This window comes from Cuculus canorus, chromosome 1 (genome assembly GCF_017976375.1).
Source record: "Cuculus canorus isolate bCucCan1 chromosome 1, bCucCan1.pri, whole genome shotgun sequence".
Taxonomy (NCBI): Eukaryota; Metazoa; Chordata; class Aves; order Cuculiformes; family Cuculidae; genus Cuculus; species Cuculus canorus.
In genome coordinates this window covers 136,542,462-136,561,347 of record NC_071401.1, presented here as the reverse complement: position 1 = coordinate 136,561,347, position 18,886 = coordinate 136,542,462, and the positions used below count along the sequence as shown (strand labels likewise).

Below are 18,886 nucleotides of genomic sequence, written 5' to 3'. Positions count from 1 at the left end.
AGTCATTTTTCGATGTCCGGCAGCATAAATCCTCGGCCCACTGTGCCCTGCCCACGCGGGGAGGCCAGCAGAGAAGTGACAACACAGCCTTCTTTTGTGGGAATGGGGGAGCCTTCCCTCTGTCAATGCTTCTGTTTCCCTGAAAATACTCCTGAAAAGTGTATTAAAGCATAAACCCACCCAGTATTAAGTCTGACTGGTAAATTGGGTGGTAAATTAAGTCCAATTTACCTATAGAAACTGGTCCAATAAAGTAATATACTATCAATACACTGTTGCAAAGGAATCTGTTTTTCAATATAATTTGGAAAATGGAAAATAGAGGCTTTGAACAGCATCATAAAGTCACTCCTGGAGACTCAGAGTCTCAGTCCATAATGGAAACATCTCACACACAGTTCACTGGAGTGGTCCTCAGGTTATTTAAGATGTGTGTCAGAGCAGGACCTCAGCTACTACTGCTGGAGGAAACACTCCCAGATACATTCAGCTGTAGGCAGGCATTTAGGAAGAATAATCATTGTAGGTTTTGATTTTTTCTTTCTGAGGTGGATATCTGTTCAAAGAAACCCAGCAGAAACAGGCAGCTTGCTCTTCTACTATGCAGATCAAGGCAGCACCTTTCATGCCTCCTCTCTCTGGATGAAATTGAAACTAGTAGCTATAAGGTGTGAAGAATCATGCTTTGCATGCACTTAATTTTAAGGTTTTTTTAACTCTAGAGTTTCACTCTTCTGTCACATCTAAGTTCCTACCTGTTTAGCACTATGCATCTGTCAGAAGTTGCTGACTCCACAGCAGACCAAGTTTAACAAAACATGTTGCCTGGTCAAAGTTGACTTCAATGTAAAAACTGGTGATCTTGCTGAGAGCTGCCCATTCTGCTGTACAGTCTGGAATCTCCAAGAAGGTCTAAATAAAAGTGCCATCAATGCTCACTTTGTAACCTGGCACAAATGGGTTCCTAGGTCGTACCTTTCAATCCTTTTAGCCATCAATATAACAAAAAGGAATATCAAATGTGTGCCACACTTTTGAACAAACACAACAGCTAAAGGGTGCACTTCTACTGCAAACAAACATCCCTTTTGTTGAGAAGAAAGGTACAAGTCCTTATGAGGTCAGTTTTATGGACTGAGAAATTCCTTTAAAGTAGCTGGAAATGGCACCTACATAATGTATTACAAGGAAAATATACAGGGCTTTAACAACTGAAGATTGAGAAATCACATGCTGTATTGAATCTCTTTCAGAGTTTCTTAGATAGTTGTTGCAATATTCAAAATACCTACCTTGTAAGTAGTAATGGGTTTAAAAACATCTGAATTATGATTCATCACATTGTGAATATTGGATGATTTATCAATAATACTTCAGCTACACAATTTAGTTCAGTACTTTCTGAATATCCTGAAAAGGGAGCTGAGTCTGGATTCAACTTTCAGTCACAGAGAGAATAAATTACATTAGAAGATCTGGGATACACCATAGAGCTAAATAGGGTTCATCTAGTAAGAATATTCTTACAAGTCTGTGCATAAAGAAAACATGTTCAATTTTTTTTTTCACTTCACATTAAAAGCTAATCTTTCACTCATCGGGCTGAAGTGGTCCTCAAGGAAGTATCTTAAATACCTTTGTCCTTCTTCATAGACATGTACCTAACACAGTCCTAAAGACTATCAGTAATATAGACTGTACAACTTGTCCAAGCAATCTGAGATTCATTTGATAGCAAAGCTTTTCTGAATCTTACTAGATCTTCTTTTCTGTAATATATGTCCATTAATTTCTGTCTTATCCAAGGAATCAGATCTGTAGAATAGATGATTTCCTTTCTTCAGCAGGTATATGTATATTTGAAAACAAGCACCATCTGAAATCAGAATTTTTCTTTTCAGGATCATACTCGTTTGTTCAGTTCTCTTCCTAGTTCACATCTTCCAGACTTCTGATCATCACCACTGTTCTTATCTGCACTTCTTATAATATAGTACTCATAATTAAACAGAATATTGCAAATGAGTGAAGCAGAAGGATTACTGCTTCACACACCTTGACAATTGTATTCTCATTTATACATCTCTGTATAATTTATCTTTTCTTGCACAATATTGACATAATTCAGCCAGTGGTTCACTATGACCTAGGATTTGTTTCTGCAGGAGCTGATGCATATCTAGATGCTTCCAACCTCTGCCTCTGTCTTTGCATCTGGCTATATTTACCCTAATGCAGTATCGTGCATTTATTCCTACAGTAACCAGATCTGTCCTCACCTTAAAACATTTTCATGTAAACCACATTCCCCTTTTTTATTTACCTGAAAGCCATGTGAGACATTGTCAAGAGTTTTACTAAGCTTAAGATAGATGGTATCAACTCTGTCTTACTCTAGCCACAGGCCTGGCTTTGTAGACTGATGTTATACTGATTTGACTTTTCTAGGTAAATTATTATTAACTGATATTCACAGAAACATAAAGTAGTTTGGGTTGGAGGGTACTTTAAAGTTTGTCAAGCCCACCCCCCTGCAGTGAGTAGAAACAGGACATCTTCAGTGAGTTCAGTTTGCTCAGAGCCCTGTCCAACCTGACCCTGAATATTTCCAGGGATGGGACATCTACAACCTCTCTAGGCAACCTGTTCCATTGTTTCACCATTGTAAAGTGAGTAAGTGAAGAAGCAGAAAACATAACAAGGAGATAAGGTGTACATGTCTATCTGTTGTTCCTGTGTTTATCTCTATGAAGTCATATAGTGGAATTTTACTGGGGTAGCTGCTAACAAACTGGATGAGGAGTATAAAAACCCTGTACTTTGACTCAATAAATGATTTCGTTTGCACCTCAAAGGGAGTCCATGCCCGACCAATCACCCAGGATACAATTGGCTTTCTGGGCTGAGTGCACATTGCTGGCTTACATTCAGCTTTTCATTTTAGGACTGTTAAGTCCTTCTCCACAGTCCTGCTGTCAATCCCATCATCCCCCAGCCAGTGCTGATACTGGGGATTGCCCCAACCCAGGTGTAGGACTGCTATTGGTTGCTTTGATTTCTTTTGTGTGCTCACCAAAGCTTGTTGATTAAATAATTCTAGCATTTTTTTCCCAGGACCAAATGTTTGACTAATGATCCAAAAAAATCTGTATCAAAACTTAGCTCAGAACAAAAGTGCACCTCTGAACTGAGTCTCAAGGCAAGTAAACTGTTACTGTATTACACTACTTGCTAAAGCAGACATGGCAGATAGTTCCCAAGCTCTTCCTTTCCCCACATTTTTAACATAGGAGACATTTTATACTTTATGGTCTTGATAAATCTACTCAGTTATGAGATTTCATCAGCCAGCTGCTTCAGTAACCAAGGATGAAACTCAGCTCTGAGTTAGAGTACATATTACTCATCTAAGTACACTCTGACTTGTTTCTTCCATGTTTATACTGACATCTTGCTCCTGAAGGTACTGTGTGGATAACAGTACTCAGTGAGATAAGAACATTTGCTATTCTAATAATAGAGCAGCAGTGAACAAAACAAAGACTACAATGCTTTCTGCTTCTTTGGAACGTGTACCCTGCTTTATGTAATCATAAAGTGGCCTGAAGGCACAGGTTTCCCAGTGTGGAGGAAAGAGTTTCAGCTCTCTCATCACCCCTAGCTAGAGCAGCATGCATTCGTACATCACATAATGTGGTCAAGGTCTTGTGACTGGACAGCCTGCCTGTCCGTAGTGCTATTATGCCTCACTGTCCCTGAACAAGTAGAGCCAAACTGGCTAATTTCAAGGAAATACTGGTATACTAGTAAAATCAGTGGTGATAAATCTATTTTAATAACATATTCCATGCTATGTGATTCCTTTGGGGATAATAAAATCTCTGCATTTCCTTTCTGGCCACCATTCAATTGCTGTAAAGTATCACGTTGCAGTTTCTTTCAATAAAGTCAATTCATTCAAGTCTGTGTGTAAGAGCAAATGGAAAAAAAACCCTGGAGGCGTTCAGTAGGTCTGTGCTGCTGTGCTACTGAGATCGCTGTTCAAAGGTTATAATCTACTAACAGGGAACACATTGTGGAATTTAGGCTGTTAATTGGAGAAGTCTTTTGTTATCAGTGAGCAACTGTTATTAACAAGTATCAGGCACAACTCAACAAGAAACCTTACTAGTAATGATATCTGGGGGCTGCTTTCAAACTAACATCCTCTGAATTGCCAGTCAAGAGACCTACCTTTCATCTTCCCGCTTGATAGTCTTGAGGTCTGCTCTGCCTTTTCTGACATTTACACTGATCACAAGAGTCTTTGTAGGCTTTAAAATAGGAAAAGTATGTAATAGTGATTCTCTGAAGCTCACATTGGAATTCGTGAGCAGAGCCTTGTGGTGTGTTGGTCAAAGGCAAATGGGCCTTAAAGAACTGCTACTGGGAGCTTCATGCAAGTCTTGGGGTAATATAGTCTGTCTATACATGAGAGTTAGGTGAATAAAAGTTAACATATGTTTATTAAAAGGCCAAGGAAGTGTTCAGCGGTCTGAGGTTTTTAAAAGAAGACAGCAAGGAATATGACCGTTTAGAGCTTACACTTGACCTAGTGTATTACTTGAGCTTTCTGCAGAAATGAAATGGAGAAAACTAGTTTGCTGCAGCGTACTGAATGCACCCTGTTTAATTCAGTGCCTGCTGGATGGATTGTTTTCCCTTTGGCAGTCTCATGTACACAGAAGAAATCAGAGAGAACTGAAATATGTATATTTAAGAGTAATTTCAAACTACTGAAGTAAAGTCTTTATTATTAGTACCAGAATGATTACATTATTTGACAAATTATGTTGACATTACCTGTCTGGCTATAAATTAATTATTAATTCTTGTAATGATGACACCGATTTTTTTTTCCATAAATGAATCCAAACAACTTTGTAAATCAATTTTGCAGATGTTTACACTTACATATAATTTTTGATACCATGACTTAGATCCATCCTACCTAAATATGGGCATCAAAATGAGGCAATAAGCTGGAAGCCTGACTACCTCAGGTTCTTTGTATAGCCAAACTATATAGCTCAAGTAACCTTCCGAAGGTACCTTTAGAGAACAGTTGAAGGAACCAAAAGTTTGGATCTTCCTCAGAGAGGGTACATAACAGCTTTCCCCAGCTGGAAAATGAGCTTTAGCAGTGATACTCAGCTTTTATTCAAATGCCATTTTAGCATGTCCTGATTACATAGATGAGGTTCAGCTTTTAGCTAGATGTGCAAGCAGAAATAAACTTTCCCTAGTTCAGACTTACGAAGACCTTTTTTATCCTGATTGTTCTATAAATTTTTTTCTCAGATGTGGTTTGGTTGTGGTCCTCCCTAAAACTTTGTGCAAAATTTCCCTCCTACTTAAAGGACTGAGTAAGCAAATTATATTTCCTTCCTGTAGTCAGTGGCTTTTCACTCTTTCTATTCCAACCTGTATGTCTTATTACAGTGCCGAGAAATTTCATGGTTCAGCATTTTGTAATTTTTTGGGGACTAACCCTCTATCATAGACATGACTAGGTCATTTTTTCTAGCTGACTGTTCTTGCATCTTCCCTCCATCGAGTAGGCTATGGGAGTCTACCTGAATCCCCCAAATATGAGAAAGTTTTTTCCAGCTGGTAAAGAGAAGGACCAAAAATCCTGCCTGGTTTTCCGTCTTAGGCTGAAACTGTGAGGAAGAGTGGGAAACGGAGCTCTTCAGTCAAAAAAAAGGAGAAACTGAGAAGGGGATGCAATAGTAAGCATCATGCAAAAAAGAAGTGCTGCAAGAAAAAAGAAAAAGTCTTCATCATGTCATTGTGTTTAGGACAAGAAGTTACAACCCCGAGTTACATCACAGGATATTGAGGCCAGCTATTGGAAATGGTAATAGGAAGGGCTATTACCACTGCATTGCTTAGGGAGGATGCAACATCTCCCTCATTGGCAGCTGACACTGACAGGGGTTTAGGATTTGTTCTAGGTACCATTGAGTGACCTAAATGATCTCTGTAAGTCCCTTCCATTTCCCTTTCTTTTTATTTTATTAAAATTGCGATTTGCAAGGAAGACAATCTAATGAAGGAAACAGAGAAAGGAGAACCTCAAACCCATTATCATACAAAAGTCTCAGAGACGATTACGATAGAGAGGAGTTAAAAAGAGGTGAAAGAGTCAAGGGGTATGCACATATGTTTTAAAAAAAGGGGAAGTTCATCATAATAAAACCTAATACTTGATCGTAGATAAAGAGAACATTTATCTACTAACAAAATCTCTATGTAAGATGATGTTATGCACTAACATACCCTCAAATATTGCACTCATTGACAGACCCATATCACTGTTACAAGCACCTACATATGTCTCCCTGGCAAGGATCACTTGTGTACAACATAGGCAGCAAAGGACGTGTGTTCATCATTTCTCTGGAGGGCTTCCTGACTGACAACAATAAACTTGCTCTGTGAAAGATCTTTTATAGCCCTTAGGAAATAATGTTTGTTATAGGGCCATGCTTTGTTTCAGTCTCTTGCTTACTTCAGCCTCTATAAACTTAGGCAAAGTTGCTACGTTTGCCCTTTTCTTCTCGTTTGAATAGTAGGTCTGTTTTTCCAATGGGCCAACAGGAAAAGAAATGCTGTATGTTAAATGCTGCAGCCTTTTCGCCATCCTCCTATTGTGAAGATGCAGCATCTTCTGCTGACAAGCCATCTTGTCCTGTCTACTTAGAGTGTGGGAATTGAGGGCTTGAGTGCAGGCCTTTTGGGCTAAACATCACATTACTCAATTTTACTGCTGAGAAAAACATTGTGCGAACAGTGTCAAGGGATTAGTATTCTTCATTATCAGTACAGGGTTTTCTTTTACCCCTTGTTCTGCTGTCTCATCTGGTGCTTCCACACACATATGTTTCCATTCATATTGTTTTCATAACACTCTTAATAGTTTTTTATTACAAATCTCTACAACTTTAACTGCCAGCGCACTCATTTTTTTTCTGTGCACTGGGTCATTAAACAGTTTATCTGCCTGAGTCCATAAACATCCTCAAGCTACTGCTGCTGTTTGCCCACAATATATGTCAAAACTATGAAATGCATGTTTACACGTTAACAAATTCTCTCACTTGAAGCACAGGAATGTGTATATAGTGCCTCCTTTTTTCCTGACACTGAACATCCCTGACTGCTGCTAATGGTTTTGGTTTGCCAAGTGCAAGGCTTTGCATGTTGCTTCTCAGTAGAAGAGAAATCCACGATTTGAAAATGTGGCATGATCAGAACAGAGCTTGCTTTATCTGTACCTAAGTGTAAAGCAATTTATACCTTCCTCTATCTAAAGCAGTAGATTTAATTATAGCTCATAGTCTGCTATGTCTTCTGAAATGGCTCCTTTAACATAGCCTAGTATAACCCTGCATAAGTCAGAATTATTACAGCAACCCAAAATAGTAGGCACATGCCATTTTCGCAGCTGATGTAGGCAGTGCCATCTAGTGGCATTATTAGAGCAACGTTAACACCGTGAGGTACAGAAGCGAGTGATGATCAACTGAGAAAATCATCGTCAGAGGTGCAATAAGAACTCTGCTTAAATTGCCCTTTTTACTCTAACAATGATGTTGAAATGTATCCATAGAGAACTGTATAAAATCACCAGCTACTTTTACTGTAGACAGATTTCCAGACAGTTGTCTATGATTATTGCATGTGAAATAGCATCAACAGATGCAATTATGCTATTACTACTGGCAGTTTCTAATTAATGGATTTTTTTTCTTCTTGTATGGTTATGTTGAATTAGAATTCCTATTCCTCACAGACCAAGACTTACAGGTATAGAGCAGATGGTAGTTTCCCGTCAAGTGAAATGAATCTCTTGTACACAGATGTTGCTCCTCTTCCTTTCAATGTATAGGCCACAAGTTGGATGGGAAACAAGTACAATAAATTGTTGTTGTTTGAGTCGGTTCCTATTTCTAATCTCATTGCTGGCTGATGACCCATGGAGCGAAAAGATAGAAAGCACATGCACAGCCTGAACATAATTTTGCAGATAAATAGTTTCCTTAATAATTTTTCTATAAGCATGTGAATTGCAGAAGACTGTACGAAAGATCAGGCAGAGATCAGGGTCTCCTGATACTCCCTTTGTAATTCATACTATTGGGAAATCAATTTCCTACTCTCTACTGCTTGTGCTACGGCCAATAGAGTCAGAAAGTTCTTGTCGCTCTTGTGTCCCCATGTTTAGCCACTGTCTTCTCAGACTCAGAGATACTCGGTGTCATATTTCCATATGGTCACTTGCCTCAACACAGCTGCTGAGTGTGACAGAGCTCAGGTCTGCATGTACAGTCTTCCTGTTTCACTACAATGGAAATTTTTGGAAGACGATTCTCATACTGTAAGTTAGCAAATGGTCATTTTTGGACTACCCATGTAAGTGCATGAGCCACATTTCACTCATAATTGCTGCTGCGAAGGCAAGTTGTTGAATATCTGTTTGTAGATACATACAGCCATAGGTAAATTTGTGATAAATTTTGATTTTTCATTAACTCTCCCCAAAAGTAGTACTATAATGATTGTGAAGTAGTTAATTATTTAATTTTGTTATTTAAGACATAGAGCATTCAAAATATCTGTAATCTAAAATGATTTTATAGAATTTTTTTTAAAAAAGAAAAGCTTCGGGTTTTTTGATTGATCAAGTTGATTGATTTAACTCTGATCTGTAGAGATCAGTTTCAGTCATGCAATTTTGATTGAACTGCCTTCTGAGTGGAAACAGGTAGGTGAGATGACCATAGTGGTCAAGAGATGACTAAAAGGTCGTTAGGTGACTTCTGTACTGTAGACTTTTTCTTTAATATGCCTTGGAAAAGAGTTCAACACAGAGACCTCTACTTTATAGACAGGCATTATGTAAGCATCCTATTGTCTTCCATCTTAGAATACCTTTACCCTTGCATTGGCAATTTTTTTGTTATTTTTCAATAAAATCTCCGTAAACAGTTCAAGAGGTTTTGGTAATGTGGGAGTAAAACCTCAGTCTGTCCTACTATGTAACCTCAAATCATATTCCAAACCACTGTCCAAGCCTGGTTCAGAGCTAATCTTTTAAATGTCCTACCTTTCAGTACTACAGTGGTCTGCTATTTGGGCTATGACTTGCATGTATTATATGGCATGTGTTGTATACCAGGTCTTAAAGCAGTTAGGAGATTCATAACTTTTTGTTCTAAGTGATCTGAAACAAATATTTCTGTTCAAGTACAGGAATGATGTTTCATGGGAAGCCTAAGGCAAATCAGACATAGCTCCTGTGCCTTGTCTCTAAGGAAAGGACTCCTGGAAAACATTAGTAACTATTATCAGTAGAGCACTTGCAAAGACCTTGTCCAGTGAATGGCACCAATTAGATCTCTTAACTGTTAGATTATTTGAAATGCATTGCATGTCCTTTAGCTGTTACTAACTGTGAAAATTGCCTAAAAATATATCTCTGACATGGAAGTAAGTATTTTTCCTTGGCTGGATTAATTGAACTTAGACAGAAATTGCAGAGATAGCCGCAAGGGGATACCATTCTAGAGCCAGACCTCCTCCTGATACTGACCATGGCCACACTATCCACAACATCCATCTGTTCTGTCAACCATTTTTGTCTTTAGGCTAAATTGCTTATGTAAATATCATTGCAAGCTTATTTTCCTCCTGTCTGTCTTCCCATTTTCCCTAATCAAGTATTCTATTAGCTCAAGTCAAGACCTTTTTGTCTTCATTTGTGAATTTCTTAGAACTCTTAGGGACTGATACCTATTGGTCTGATAGCAAGCACTGTTGATAAGAAGGAGGGACTTTTTGCCTGTATCACTCTCCTTTATTCCACAGCTCCATATGTAGATGGAAGGTGCCTGAATACTGGTACATTTTGTTTTGGTATCAGTGTTGAATGCTTCCAACTATGCACGAAAAGGAAGTTATTTTAGAATTATAGTGGGATCATTATTAGCAGTTACAGGCCAGAAACTTGCAGGAAGGTAGTAGGCAAACTCACCTTCCTTGGGAAACTTCATCAGCTTCTGTCTGTGCAAGATAAAGTCTATAAATTTGAGACTGTTAATGTTTTTGTATTATATTTATTGAATGAACATAATGTTTTTGCTTCCAAGATTCCAGCATCATCAGTACTTGATTCAAAAAGACTATAGGAGAATGTTATTGTAGATATATATGTAATATAATGGATACTGTATTAAACACTTTTAATGGTGTAGCTGATAGTGAAACACAGAATGTTTTCATAGGGGAACTATTCTGCCATTGTTACAAGCTTTGTAAATTTGCATGGTGAAAGCTGAAACGCATATTTGCAGGAGAGAAAGCTTCCTGAACAAGAATATTCTTTTCTACTGTTCAAAATGTGTCCCGAAACTGAGGTAAAGTTAGTGGGAATATTATAGATTATAAAATAATATTTGCATTTGTTTTGTTTATCAGGATCCTATTTTATTGGGTTTTCCAAGATGTAATAAAAACGTGTTAGTACATTAACTACATCAATACATATATTCCCCATCTTCTTTTACTTCAGTTAATATACCTCTCTCCTGTTAGCTCTGGAAATTTTGTAAGTTTGATTCTCAGGGATGTTAGGAATCTGCATCTCCTCCCAGCTTTGGTGAGAGTGTACTTAAGTGTTAGCAGTATTAAGCAGGTAAGTTAAGATTTTCAAAATATGGGGAAGTTTTGGATTTTGAAAATGCTGAAACAAATGTCGTAGGAAGCAGAAAGAAAAAGCCTTAAGGCTTTTCACAATTTTGTCATAATTTTCATCTCAACAGATACAAGATACCAAGGACTCTCAAAATGCCAGAAAAAAGGTTTTACAAATTTTTCTACTGTGTTTTGCCACTAAAAAGAGGATGACAAAGATAGAAATAAGAAAGAAAAAAAAAGCTGTATTTTTCATAATAAAAAGTAAAAACATTACAAAAATACTTAGGTTTTTCAATGAGTAAGACAAAAGCTTCTCAAAGCAAAGTCTGACCAGCTCTACTAGTCATGGCTTTCCTATCAGCTGGTATTGAACCAGCTTAATTAAGCACTAGTCATCTGGGTTGAGTGGTAAGGATTAGGCAGCATGAATATGAGAAACTTCAGAACATGGCTACTCCACGATGGACCTGCTTGTCTTCATTGTTCCTGAAAGTGAACAGATTCCTCTCCCTTTTTTCCTTTGATCTCACCTTCTGAGGTACTTAGCCAAATATCCCATTCAAATAAAGACACCTTGTCTTACAAGAGGGTCTGCTCAATGAAGGCAAGAAGAATGTGTACTTCTCCTCAAAGACGCGAATGTTCCTGGAGATGTCTTCTAAAGTGTGTCCTTACTCTACCCCTCACCTTTCCTCACAGTTTTTTTCTCTGTTCTGTGGAACAACACCAGTCAGAATATCATTAGCTACTTTTTCCAAAAACATGCCATAGAAACAGATAAAGAGAGTTTGGGGTTTTTTTTAGTCTAAATAAAATTGCATGTACACATCAGCTGCTCAGGACACAATACAATGTATGAAATGTGTATTCGACATATTACCTTCTGGTTTCATGAACTCATTTTTCCATCTAGGATTTTATGAAGAGGGAAATGGGAGTTTGACCTCCTGAAGACATCATGTAATCTCTTTAGCCATCCCTCAGCCACATCCAGCAGTTAGTTGCTGCAAATCCGCTCGCAGGATCTGTCTCGCTGTAGATTAAAAAAACCCTGAAGTACACCTTTTAGTTCAAAGCATCTGCTAGATGATGATACATCTACAGACCAGCTTTGGATCCAAGTTGTATAGATGGGATTAATTTTAATTGTAGTTGGAGCGGTAAGCAATACATTACTTATGATGTTAATACACTCTCAGGCATATACACTAGCTTGGACTTCCTAGCTCTGAGATAACTGGGAAGAGGGATAGATTAGTTCATCAGGATAGATGAATGTAGGATAATGTGCAATCAATTTACATACCAATTCACAAACTGCAAAATTAGCTAGAGTGATTCTGGTTGAATTTGTTCAATGATCTCCAGATTGCTTCAGCATGTCAGCATTTCATATGCAAAGTAACGAAAGAATCAGTTGGTCCACTTGAGATGAGATAGTGCTCCCTATCAAGCCCATGACTGCTACAGAGACAAGATAGAAACCAGAGAATGAACACTGATGAAAGTCTGTTTAAATTCTCTTTTACATTTCGCAGGCCATTTTCTTTATTACAGCAAATATAATGTAAATCTCCCTGAAGTCATATTAGTAAATCTTATATTGTCTGCCTTGAATCTGCCTTGAGTCTGCCTTGAATCATTATATACTTCAGGGTGGTGTTTTACTACTACTGTTCTACGGGAACTCCTTGCTATTTTCACCCCAAAAACTGTGCTGTTTTCTGTAATTCTGCATTATCTTGTTGCTGTCTTTGAACTCGACCAAGTTGTGCTTTAAAAATTTATCCCACTTTTTCTTTACTTATATGTACCCTTTGACCATGCTAGCAGACTGCTGTCCCAGGCTCATGATGAAGTGCTAAAGAAGTACCTTAGATATATCCTACCAAGGAGCTTCAGGAAGTGTTTTGGAAGAAGGGTCCTACCTGCTAGTAGAAGTGGTGGGGATGACTTTTACAAGATACTTGCCATGATTATTATCCTTTTATCATATTCTCTTGCTGTACACAATAATGTAAAGCAGATACATGCAAAGCTATTTCAGGTGGAAAATTTATTTCCATACCTCAAAGAATAAGAAAAGAAAAATATAGAGGATAAAATTTTTAAAAATGCTCCAGTGATTTATGTTAATTTCCAAATGTAGCATAGCATGTGTACATTAGGGCTACACTTCCCTAGTTCGGTGGGGGGGAGGGGGGTTGACGCAAAAGAAGTGGGTAATCCAAATCATATGTATTTGGTTGCCAATATGACTGACTTTATTAAAAAAACCCAAACTTTATCACCAGAAAAAATAAAACAGGAGATCTGAAAAGTTATGTTGTGTATAGCATCTAACCTGCAATTCTGCATGCAGATTCAGCCAACATTAAGAGGTATAAATCATAGCATTGCATTTTAGTACCTCTGACTTCACGATCATGCCACTTATGCACGGTTGTCCATCAAAGATCAGAAGGCTTGTAAATCCCTTTTCAAGTCCTGTGGCTTTATACACCTTTTATAGTGATAAACTCTGAGGTCTGGGATTTCTCCTCCACATAGAGTTCTTCTCTGCTCAGGTTGCTCTGTTGAACTTTTGCTGTATGTATTTTCCACTACAGTTTTCCCCATAGAAACCGGGAAAAAAACTGTGGAAAATATTCCAAATAATACTAAGCTTCTACTACTTCCCCCCTCCAAGCTTAACCGTAATAAATGTTTAAAAGGGGCAGAGAAGTTATTCAAAGACTAGGCTGCATTTTCCATTACATTAAAAAAAATAAAATACAAAAAGGATTCTTTGCTACTTCATTAACATTTTCTTGGTAGATACTTTTTTTTTAAAAAAAAAAATACAATGAGCAATGCATAATCAAAAGAAGCACAGCAAACCTTTCATTTTTACATAGTGAGCTGTAAAATTAGTCTTGAAACTGTGTCAATCTGATCTTTTAATATGATGGCACAAGCTCTGACATTGCACTATGGGAATTCTGTAGGTTTGACGGGTTTAGAAGTAAAACAAATCATTGATAGACCTCAATTTACATAATTTACTCTGAATATTTATTTATATTGCTATATTAGCATAAAGCCCTGGTATAAATGATATGTGTAGTTTTAAAATAAGTCAAGGAATTTAGCCCCACTTGGTGAGCAAAATATCCACGATAGGTTTTCTCAAAAAAAAACACAGCAATTTGGTGTCAAACCCACAACTGTTGTTCAAGATGAAGTAACCTGCATGCATAGGTGAAATGATGGTGACTCCAGGTTTTTACCTAAGAAATGGGAAAGACTAGCAGCTTGCACACAGCTACCTGAGATTGGCTAATGGATGGTAGCTTGTTAAGGTCCAGTGACTTGATTGCTAGTGTTGGCATGCCATAAAGCGTGCACAGAGGGAGCCCTACAGACTGGTCTTCAGTCTAGAAAATGGGAAAGCGAGTTGTTGTCAGCTAAAACCAGACCCGCTTGTTATGTGAATGCTGCCTAGAGTTCAGATACCCTTCCTGTCCTATTCGGTGAGTTAAATAAATCACGACAATCCAAGTGGAAAGTGCTCAGTTGGGAGGTATGGCAAATGAATCCATACCGGCAGCAGCTGTTGGGTCGTTGTCCTCACACTGGTGAGTCCTTATTTATTAAATCCTTTTTCCTCTCCTGCTATTCCTCCACCATTTAGATTCCTTTGGGTTAAATTGGTCAAGTTGATGGAAGCCCACTACAGCGTGGAAATAAATCATTGCCAGCAGGGCCATAGGTTTCCCCTACCTCAGAGTAAGGAGCCAAAACTCAGTGGTTTTGTTAAGTAACGCTTAGATTTTTTTGCACTCCCTTTCCCGCCTCCCCCCTCCCCCCCATCCTCCTCCCTGTTCCCCAAGCTATCAGACAAAGCAGCTTTCAAGCTGCCAAGGTCACCTACATGCTTTCTCCGACCCAGAGGGAGCACGGCGGAGGGACCGGCCGCCCCTCGGGAATGGTCCCTGCACTGGGGGACAGGGGGTAGCGAAGCCGAGGCTCTCGAGAATCCCTTCCCTGGGCCGAGCATCCCTGCCCGAGGCCCGCACATCCCTTCCCAGGGCCGAGCATTCTTCCCCGAGGCCGAGCATCCCTCCCCGCCGCGGAGCATCCCTCCCTGTGGCCGACACACCCCTAGTCAAGGCCGAGCATCCCTCCCCAGGGCCGAGCAGCCCTCTCCGCGGCCGGCACATCCCTCCCCGGAGCCAAGCATCCCTCCACGCGACCGGCGCATCCGTCCCCGCAGCCGAGCATCCCTCTCCGATACCAAGCGTCCCTCCCCGCGGCAGCCACATCCCTCCCCGCAGCTGCCTCCGGCGCGGGGCCGTCCCTGCTTTGGTGGCGGTGCTGGTTCCCGGGTTGGTTCTGCTCCTCTGGAGCCCGAGCGCGCATCCCACGCAGCTGCGGTGCGGGGAGTGTCGGCAACTGACAGTGCGCTCTTGGCTGCTGAAGGCTAACGTGGGAAAACCGGAGACTGATAGGGGGCTACCGTGGGAGGACTGGAGACATACAGTACATCAGGACACCTGAGAATCGGCCCGGGTTCTTTTCCATTCACTTACAGGTCCAAACATATCCTGAAGCATTTTGAATTCCCGATATTGCCTTTTTCTTCCCCTCTCCCCCACCAAGCCCTGCCCAGTAAATTGAAAAGCCAGAGACAAAAAAAAAAAAAAAATTATTTCAAATCAGAACAGAATGTGTTTTGATGTTTAAGAGCTTTTCATTTTTCTAAATCCTTTTAAAAATATATTTCAAAATATTTAACTTGTCACATAAAGAAATGAAAGCACTTCATTTAGGAACAGCAAACTGAAAGATGCTGGTGGCTTCCCCAGTAATTTTATCTTTTTTACATTCTTTTTTTTTCCTTCCTGTTTAAGCAGTTCTGTAGAAATGACAGAGCTAAATGACAACGAACCAAATTTTCATGTTTTGACAAAAACAATCATGGCCATAAATGCTACTCACTTCTATCTGAAATTATATGTATTTTCAGAAGCATCACAACAGCGGTCTTTTAGATGGTGATTAGATGGAGTAAAGATTTTATTTTATAGTAACTTCTTTACATGTATAGCAGAACGCAGAAGGTTGGAATCCACAATCTGTTTTTTCTAAAACATTGAAGTTTATTAAATGAAAAAGGAAAAAAGCAAAAAATTAAATGCAAGTAAAATATTTCAAGTGCCATGGAAGACTGTTGAGGTCTGCCTCAGTCGCTCAGTGCAACACTGGTTTGGTGCTTTGAGTTAAATGCGCTCATTTTCTCTAGATCTGAGGTTTCCGCTTTCTTATCCCTACAATCATAAGGTAAGAAGCATCAGGAACAAGCTGGATTTGCCAAGATTTTGATGAGTCCTGCCACTATTTGTCTTCAGCCATACAACTGGATCCTCAGATCAGAGCTCACTGTAATATCTTTCATGGTTTGAAAACATCTTTGACTGCAATCCATCAGAAACCATTTGCTTTCCAGTGATCTAAATGCAACCCCTGGATTCTGCAAGGTCTAAGCAAATTCTGTCCTGGGGGCCTCCAGCTCTGGTACCTAAGAAGTGAACAGCTGTGCTCAAAACCACCCTGCACTACTATTTGCCTTGTGAAGCATCACCAAGCACCTGATCTTTGCTATTTGCAGCCTTCAGTTGTAGGGCTCAAGTGAAACTATAATGACGGAAAATCTGAGCCATGGAATACCTTAGTTCAATGGCATTCAAAGAAAATGAGCAAACAAAATAACCTACTGTATGTAGGCTCCCTAGGGACTTCATCCTTACTAAATAAACATATGCAACATATTTTGCAGCCAAAATTTACTATCCCTACTACGTGAGTGCTACTGTATTGAAAATGGAATTCCCGGTATGAGCATCAAATTAATTTTGAATTTTATTTCAAGTTTTAAAACAATCTGTTTTAAAAGAAACAGATTAAAAGTGGGATTTGGTCTATATTTTAAGCAGAAGAGTCTGGAGGGATGTAGGGTAAAGTAAAATGTCTGAGTAGACTTCCCTTTTCTGCTCAAGATGATGGAAGATGCGCAAAATTATCTTGTCAAATTCAAATGATCCAAGATTAATTCAAAAGAATTCAAAAGCTGAAGCTCCCCAAGTCTGCCAAAGTCAGATTATGTCTAAATCAATTACTTCAGAAAAAATATCTGATAATAGTTCGTAAGCCTCTTGGAATCCTAGTGCTCCAGTGAGTGAAAACTGAAAATAAAAGCAAGCAGAAAAAATCCCCAGGGGACTGCAGCTTCAGGAGGTGAAAAATTGGTGCTTTTTGCTTGCTTGTCTCTTCCCAGTTTCCTGCCCCCTTCAACGTATGAGAAAGACTAGAAGAGTTTGTGCGCTTTGGAAACTCGATAGGAGGCAGCAGCTGATCTTCCCATCACCAGCCTAAAAATAATCCACTCCAGGGCTTGGAGCAGCTTCACAGAGTGGAGGAAAATCCTGCCATCGGGGTGATATTGATCACATAGCACAACCGAGTGACAATTTGGGTTGGTATTTTGGTTTTGTGTTTACAAAGGTAAGCTACAGAGTTTGATCTAACATTCAGCAACAAAACGGGGCATGCAATGACCCTCCCCCATTATCTCCCACTAACCACCTCCTCCTCCTTCCCTTTATATCTGTGGGACAGGGCTGCTTCTCGTTCTTTCCTGGGATTACAATTCCAATCTCTTTTTCCTTTTCGTTTTCCATTCACGGGCATTCTCAGCCCTTACCGTCCCCTCCTGCTGATGTTTTCTTTGCTTCTGTTCACAGAGTAACATTTCTTTTTTTAAGCTGTCCTATCTTGGCATGAGAAATTGAAGGTTTTACAGAAGGCAGTGTAGCACGCTGATGTTTAAAATCGCATTGTGTTAAGAAGCTTACCAAAAAGCAGTGTATTAGATGTGTGTGAGACCACTGCAGATGTTTATGTGCAGTGCTTTTCTGTGCCAGTAGCCTGTTTAGCACCACTACTGTTGTGATTTTCTCTGTTTGGAGCCTGATCCAAAAACCTACCAAAGTCAATGAGATTCTTTGCATCGACTTCAGTAACATTTGGATTGGGCTGCTGGTATATGCCAGTTAGCAACGAGAATACTGATGAGTATCAGAGGTAATTCATCACCTTAAGGCCCAAGGTAACCGAAACAGTGCACAGCAGAGAAGCAGGGTCTGTCTACAATAGGTGGCACAGTTTAAATGGGAATAAAAAGGAAAATGATATTTTGTACAGGATCATTTGTTAAAAAATAGATTTTAAAGGGGCAACAATTTTTGCCATTACCTGAGCAGAACTCTCTGCAAATAATGCATAGACTATAGATTACTAAGATTGCGTTAGGTCGAGTGCTTTTGGGAAGGTAAGGAGAAACTTGTAGGCTTATACCTAGAAAGGATAAAGATTCAGAGCACTAATCTAAAATCTGTGGCAAATTTTAGAGTTAGGCCTTCCATTGTGCTTATCCAAACCTAAAAATTAATAATTTGACCTTAATTAAAATTTTGTCCATGAAATTCAAGAAGGGTAAATGAATTCTTACTTTTCTTATGACTTAATTATTCAGAAGATAAGAAACTACTGCTTTGGTGAAACTCTGAGTACTTTTTTCAACCTCTGTCTCTATGCATACTCACATATGTATATATGTACGTGTATTTATATGCACACGGGCATATAATGTGTATTATATGTAAGACAAAAAAAAATCTGAGCCAAGACCTGAGTATGCTCTGCAAACTGATATATTTTAACTAGGAAGTGCAGCTATTGATTTTTTTTTTTAATATAGGCAACAGAATTACTGAAATAAATGTGTTTCAGAATATTCTTAATTCCCCCTGAAAAGGTCCACCTAAGGAGTATATTCATACTCTTTTTTTTATAATCATAAGTATCTTTCAGAGCATGCTGAACATGTCTCATAATGAACGTGAAGTGATAGTTCAGATAAGAGGAAGCTCTTGAATATGAGGACTTTTAGGTGCACTCTAAAAGACCCTGAGACAATTCAAATATATTTAACTAGAATTGTTGCTATTTTGCACTCAGTAAGGATGTTCTCATCATTTTTATGGAAATTTAATTTATCTGCTCTTTTCACATTGTCTTCTTCACAACTGTTTATGGAAAACATATT

At 39.0% G+C, this 18,886-nt stretch overlaps 1 protein-coding gene across 11 annotated transcripts in view; it reads left to right on the top strand.

Annotated features, from left to right (window-relative positions):
* Positions 1–17,107: 17,107 nt before the first annotated feature.
* Positions 17,108–18,886, top strand: part of ABCC9 (ATP binding cassette subfamily C member 9) — a 74,714-nt gene continuing 72,935 nt past the window's right edge. For 8 of the 11 annotated variants that reach the window (XM_054072957.1, XM_054073009.1, XM_054073000.1 and 5 more), the window contains exon 1: positions 17,109–17,283. The gene's annotated coding sequence lies outside the window, so the exon portion shown is untranslated. Of the gene's footprint in view, positions 17,284–18,886 lie in introns of all 11 variants that reach the window. The other 3 variants (XM_054073026.1, XM_054073017.1, XM_054072956.1) reach the window with 1 other exon arrangement.